The sequence below is a fragment of the Caretta caretta genome, chromosome 28 (genome assembly GCF_965140235.1).
Source record: "Caretta caretta isolate rCarCar2 chromosome 28, rCarCar1.hap1, whole genome shotgun sequence".
NCBI lineage: Eukaryota > Metazoa > Chordata > Testudines > Cheloniidae > Caretta > Caretta caretta.
In genome coordinates, this window is record NC_134233.1 from 15,826,738 (window position 1) to 15,833,768 (window position 7,031).

The following is a 7,031-nucleotide window of genomic DNA, read 5'->3' on the forward strand; positions in this document are numbered from 1 at the left end:
TCCAGCAAAGGGCAACAAAAATGATTAGGGGTCTGGAACACATGAGTTATGAGGAGAGGCTGAGGGAGCTGGGATTGTTTAGCCTGCAGAAGAGAAGAATGAGGGGGGATTTGATAGCTGCTTTCAACTACCTGAAAGGGGGTTCCAAAGAGGATGGCTCTAGACTGTTCTCAATGGTATCAGATGACAGAACGAGGAGTAATGGTCTCAAGCTGCAGTGGGGGAGGTTTAGATTGGATATTAGGAAAAACTTTTTCACTAAGAGGGTGGTGAAACACTGGAATGCGTTACCTAGGGAGGTGGTAGAATCTCCTTCCTTAGAGGTTTTTAAGGTCAGGCTTGACAAAGCCCTGGCTGGGATGATTTAACTGGGAATTGGTCCTGCTTCGAGCAGGGGATTGGACTAGATGACCTTCTGGGGTCCCTTCCAACCCTTATATTCTATGATTCTATGATTCTATGGATTTTTAAGTAGCCTTTGTAAAGGCTTCTTGAGAAAGGAGTGTGCAAATTAAGTGCCCAATGAAGAACCACTTAAGCGAACAATGAACTTGAAGACTGTCCGGTTTGGCCAATGTACATAGCAGAGGGGCATAGCTGGCACATGATGGTATATATCACATTGGTAGATACCAAACCGGACAGTCTCTATGCAAAAGAATAAATGGACACAAATCTGACATCAGGAATCAGAACGTTCAAAAACTGATAGAACACTTCAACCTCTCTGGCCACTCGGTTAAAGTTCTAAGGGTGGCAATTTTGCAACAGAAAAGCTTCAGAGAAACTGCTGAGCTTGAATTAATATGTAAACTAGATACTATTAACTTGGGTTTGAATAGAGACTGGGAGTGGCTGGGTCATTACACATATTGAATCTATTTCCCTATGTTAAGTATCCTCACTCCTGCTTGTCAACTGTCTAAATGGGCCATCTTGATTATCACTACAAAAGTTTTTTTTCTCCTGCTGATAATAGCTCATCTTAATTAGCCTCGTACAATTTGTATGGCAACTTCCTCATTCTCTTTATGTGTGTGTGTATGTATATATATATATAGCTTCTTATTATATGTTCCATTCTATGCATCCGATGAAGTGGGCTGTAGCCCACGAAAGCTTATGCTCCAATAAATGTGTTAGTCTCGAAGGTGCCACAAGTCCTCCCGTTCTTTTTACGAGAAAGAGCTGCCCTGTCATTGGAGAAGCGCGTGGCAATTGCACTGTGGAAACTGGCTTCTCCAGACTGCCACCAATTGGTCGCTAGCCAGTTCGGAGTGGGAAAGTTGACCATTGGAGGCATGTTGACAAGTGTGCAGGGCCAATAATTGCATCCTGCTCTGAAAGACTGAGACTCTGGGCAACGTGTGTGACATTGTGGATGGCTTTGCACAAATGGGCTTCCCAAACTGTGGAGGGGGACAGATGGCACACACATTCCAATTCTGGCACCTGACTACCTAGCCACCAAGTACATTAATCACAAGGGATATTTTTCTATAGTTCTCCAGGCACTTGTGGATGACCGTGGGCGTTTCACGGACATTAACGCAGACTGATCTGGAAAGGGGCAAGACACACGTATCTTTCAGGACACTGGCCTATTCAGGAAGCTGAAAGCAGGGACTTTCTTCCCGGACCAGAAGATCACTGTAGGGGAAGTCGAAATGCCCATTGTGATCCTGGGAGACCCTGCTTACCCCTTAATGCCGTGGCTTATGAAGCCATATATGGGGCATCTTGACAGCAGCAAGGAGCTGTTCAACAACGGGCTGAGCAAGTGCAGAATGACTGTTGAGTGTGCTTTTGGCCGTTTAAATCCCCACTGGCGCTGCCTATATGGCAGGCTGGCCTGACCAATGATAATATTCCTAAGCTTATAGCTGCGTGCTGTACGCCCCATAATATTTGTGAAGGGAAGGGTGAAAGCTTCACTCAGGGCTGGACCTCTGAGGCTCAGCACCTGGAGGCTGAATTTGAATAGCCACAGACTAGGGCTATTAGAGGGGCACAACGTGGGGCCATCAGGGATGTCTCGAGGCAGCAATTTGAAGCTGAAAACCACTAATATATGTTGCTATGCATGGGAGTTCAGTGCTTGTAATGCTAAGAGGTGACTGGTGCAGACGATGCACTATAAAGATTTAAGAAAATTGCGTGTTTCTTTGCAAGGCTCTGTTTGCTTTCCAGGAATGAAATAAAGATTGCTTTCAAACCAAAACTATTCTTTTATTAAAAAGCAACCACCGGAGGAGAGGGAAAAACAACACCACCACATCAGCACTGTGGGGGATGGGGGAAGGGAGGGTCCCATGAGGAGGTGGGGTCCAGGGATGGTTAAAGATTTGTGTATGCCCAGGTATCATATGCAACCTTATTCTTTGGAGTACAGTGCAGGGGGTACCGTACTTCATCAGGAATACAGAGGGACGGGTGTTGAGTGCAGTGGGTACTGGGCGTCCGCAGGGCTGGACTGGGATGGGGCAGGAGTGGAAGGCAGCGGGTACAGACTGGAGCCAGGAGGTTGCTAAGAGTCTGTTGGCGGTGTCTGGGGGATGCACGTCTGGGGATGCGGATGCAGGGGAGGGCAATCACGGAGCTGTTCGGTTTGCAGTGCTAGTAGCACCAGGAGTGAGTCTGCTTGGCGCTCCTTAATGTTTAAGAGCCCCTCCATGGCTTCGTTCTGGCGCACCATTCTCCTTTACGTCCCTCTTCTCGCTGTCCGGCCACTCCTTTAATTCTTGTTTTTCAGCCGCGGAGTGCATCATGACCTCATGCAGAAAGTTCTCTTTAGTTCTTCATGGCCGCTTTCTAATTCTCAGCAGCTGTTTTTCCAGTGATAACAAAGAGGGAGGCTGGCTCCCAAGGGCATATCTGTGAAGCCAAAATGCACATTTTACAGAAGCGGTATTGTTTGCAACACAGAGACCACTGATGCAGTGATTTAAAACACAGCCACTATTCACATACGTGTCACTAATTGGCTAACCCAGGCAAGAACACATGAGCCACAAGACCCCGAAAATGGTAACAGCAGGGGCAGGGGAAATCACTGTTCCAGGACCGTACTGTACACTGGGCACGTGGCTCTTGGGGAGAGACAGCACTGGGGGGGAGGGGTGGGCCTTACAATCATTCCTGTGCCCACATTTTCCACAGGCTGTGTTCATTATGGAAGATATCTCGCTGCTGAGGGTGAGCAGAGAATCAAGAGTCTTCTCCAAGACTGTGGCGTACACCCTGTTCCTTATGTAGCTCACCTATGTGCAGCAATGGTCGCCCCCCCACCCCTCCCGTGATGGCAGAGTAGTGCAGGAAAGTTACCCTTAATGGGGCAAGAAACAAAGCAGCTCTGCCAAAGATCCTGCAGCAGCGGCCTGCCTTGTATCTCCATAACAGTTTCATGGAGATCTCTGGGGCAGATTCCCATGAAGCGAGGGAGTCAATTATCACCCTGTTCCACCACTCAGACTGGGCATGTGGTGGTACACGCATCATACAGACACAAGCCTGCTTTCTGCAACCCTCCTGCTCCCAAGAACTCACTTCAAGTGATTCCCAAGATCAGAGCCACTTACCAGGGGCCTCCTCTCCTGTTTGCGCTTCACCAAGCTCTGACAGCTGTGGCTGGCTCTCCTTCTCCGGGGCACAGAAGAGCTCCTGGCTGCATGCATATCTGACCTCTGACTCATCCTCTGCCTCTGGGGATCCCTCCGCTTCCACATCCTTATCCAGGATTTCCTCCTCCTGGCTTGGTCCACTCTCGACTGGCATGTGAGCCACTGAAGTATCCACAGTGGCCTTCACAGTGGAGGTGGGGTCACCACTGATTATCACATCCCGCTCTTTGTAGAACCAGGAGCTCATGGGTGCAGCACCGGAGCGGCGGTTTGCCTCCCATGCCATGGAGTAGGTGTTCCACAGCTCCTTCACTTTGACCCTGCATTGCAGTGTGTCCCGGTCATGGCCCCTTTCTCTCATTGGCCCCTTTCTCTCATGCATCGTGAAATCTGTCCATCAGTATAATTCCTACAACTAGAGCATAGCTGGAAGGGGACAGCCTCCTCTCCCCAAATGCTGATGAGGCCCAGCAGCTCGGCATTGCTCCAAGCAAGGTCACCTGGAAAGATGCACTGAGACCACTGCATGTGTCACCGAGCAAACAGGAAGGGGACTTTCAAAATTCCCAAGGAATTTAAGGGGTGGGGTTCACAGTTGGTCACCTGCGGTCATAGAATCATAGAATATAAGGGTTGGAAGGGACCCCAGAAGGTCATCTAGTCCAACCCCCTGCTCAAAGCAGGACCAATTCCCAGTTAAATCATCCCAGCCAGGGCTTTGTCAAGCCTGACCTTAAAAACCTCTAAGGAAGGAGATTCTACCACCTCCCTAGGTAACGCATTCCAGTGTTTCACCACCCTCATAGTGAAAAAGTTTTTCCTAATATCCAATCTAAACCTCCCCCACTTCAGCTTGAGACCATTACTCCTCGTTCTGTCATCTGATACCATTGAGAACAGTCTAGAGCCATCCTCTTTGGAACCCCCTTTCAGGTAGTTGAAAGCAGCTATCAAATCCCCCCTCATTCTTCTCTTCTGCAGGCTAAACAATCCCAGCTCCCTCAGCCTCTCCTCATAACTCAAGTCAGGTCAGTGCAGTCGAGTTCAAACCGATGACCAGAGAGGCGAGAACAGGGATTGTGGGACACCTTCCGGAGGCCAATCGCAGCGCTGTGATCGACCAGCGTGTCTACACTTGCACCGTGGCACTGTAGTCCTGGCACAGAAAGCTCTACGCCTCTCAACGGGGTGGCTTTTTTTTTTTTTTTTTTTTTACAGAGCTGCAATTGCAGTTTCTGTGCACTAAGTGGCTTGGCCGTGTGTACACCTTGGGAGTTACACCGCAGAAAGCTACTTTACTGCGCAGAAACTTGCCAGTGTAGACAAGGCCTTATGTGGCTTACATAAGAACGCAAGACTGGCCATACTGGGTCAGACCAATGGTCCATCTAGCCCAGTGTGTTCCCTGAGAGTGACCAGTGCCAGATGCTTCAGTGGGAATGAAAAGAACAGGCTTGTTGATCTGCAAGGTGAAGTTCTTTCACCCTTACATTTAACTTTTTTGGTGTCGATTCCTACTAACCCTATCTTACCACACCTCCCCCAAGGTCTCTGGGCAAATCAGGTGTGCACCACTCCTTTGATACAGACCTGTTCCAATCCAGCTGAATTGAGGCAGACTTTCGGCCAATGTCGTTTTGGAAAAGGCCTGCTTCACCCAGCAGATTTCTCGAAGTATCCGTTGCTGTGAACCGCACTTAGTGTGGATGTGTGAACCCCAAAGATATCAAACAGAAAAGACACACAAGGCCAGCTTTGGGGAGGTTTCCAGAGCCAGGCCTGATGGTTAAATAGCTGTTCTCAAAAGGAAAAGGGTCTTCAGCACCTATAAAAGTAACTGGTTGCAAAATTAAAATTAAATTAAAAAAACAAACCAAAAAAATAACCCAGAAAATCTCCCATCACACGCCCATCACCAGTTTAGATCTTGACATCTCCTGCCTGATGTGACATCTTTGCTTTGCAAACAAGAGCCCTGGGGAACTCTGTGGCTGTTACCCTCTAACTGGGTAAAAGGCTACACATCTTGTCTCAAATAATTTTCCTCTTCAGGGAAAATTTATTTTAAAATTTATTATAATAAATTCCATTTTAAATGGAAATAATTACAGTCTATACTGGGTCTCTATTCTCATGCATGCTATTTCTCTCACATATTCCCCCACTCTAATTCCTTTGGAGTGAGGTTTTAATTTCAGGATTAGCCACCATTTCCTATGTAGTAGGAGGGGGCAGGGAGAGAACTAGAAGAAGGTTCTGGAGGAACCTTCTGATCTGGAGGATGGTGTGGATTGCACTCTCAGCAAATTTGCGGATGATACTAAACTGGGAGGAGTGGTAGATATGCTGGAGGGGAGGGATAGGATACAGAAGGACCTAGACAAATTGGAGGATTGGGCCAAAAGAAATCTGATGAGGTTCAATAAGGATAAGTGCAGGGTCCTGCACTTAGGACGGAAGAACCCAATGCACAGCTACAGACTAGGGACCGAATGGCTAGGCAGCAGTTCTGCGGAAAAGGACCTAGGGGTGACAGTGGACGAGAAGCTGGATATGAGTCAGCAGTGTGCCCTTGTTGCCAAGAAGGCCAATGGCATTTTGGGATGTATAAGTAGGGGCATAGCGAGCAGATCGAGGGACGTGATCGTTCCCCTCTATTCGACATTGGTAAGGCCTCATCTGGAGTACTGTGTCCAGTTTTGGGCCCCACACTTCAAGAAGGATGTGGATAATTTGGAGAGAGTCCAGCGAAGGGCAACAAAAATGATTAGGGGACTGGAACACATGAGTTATGAGGAGAGGCTGAGGGAGCTGGGATTGTTTAGCCTGCAGAAGAGAAGAATGAGGGGGGATTTGATAGCTGCTTTCAACTACCTGAAAGGGGGTTCCAAAGAGGATGGCTCTAGACTGTTCTCAATGGTATCAGATGACAGAACGAGGAGTAATGGTCTCAAGTTGCAGTGGGGGAGGTTTAGGTTGGATATTAGGAAAAGCTTTTTCACTAAGAGGGTGGTGAAACACTGGAATGCGTTACCTAGGGAGGTGGTAGAATCTCCTTCCTTAGAGGTTTTTAAGGTCAGGCTTGACAAAGCCCTGGCTGGGATGATTTAACTGGGAATTGGTCCTGCTTCGAGCAGGGGGTTGGACAAGATGACCTTCAGGGGTCCCTTCCAACCCTGATATTCTATGATTCTATAAGAAAACATGAATTCTGTTGTAACACTGCAAGTTATCACATGATCAGCCTCTTACATTACACTCATTAACTTCATGTTAAATTTCATTGTTGCTGGTAACAACTTATTCAAAGATTACAAAATATAAACCTATAGGGCAGCTTTCTCTTGATTCCCATTTCCACCCAGTGAGCTCTGTGTGAAGTCACATTCTACCATAAGCTAGGAGCCGCCT

General features: G+C 47.8%; 1 long non-coding RNA gene across 1 annotated transcript; it reads right to left on the reverse strand.

The window, feature by feature from the left end:
• Positions 1-2,208: 2,208 nt before the first annotated feature.
• LOC142070334 (uncharacterized) lies at positions 2,209-4,226 on the reverse strand. Its single transcript, XR_012666292.1, has 2 exons — positions 3,579-4,226; positions 2,209-2,874 (listed from the first exon to the last, which is right to left on the reverse strand). It is a non-coding gene; the product is annotated as an uncharacterized LOC142070334 (long non-coding RNA).
• Between the last annotated feature and the right edge of the window lie 2,805 nt (positions 4,227-7,031).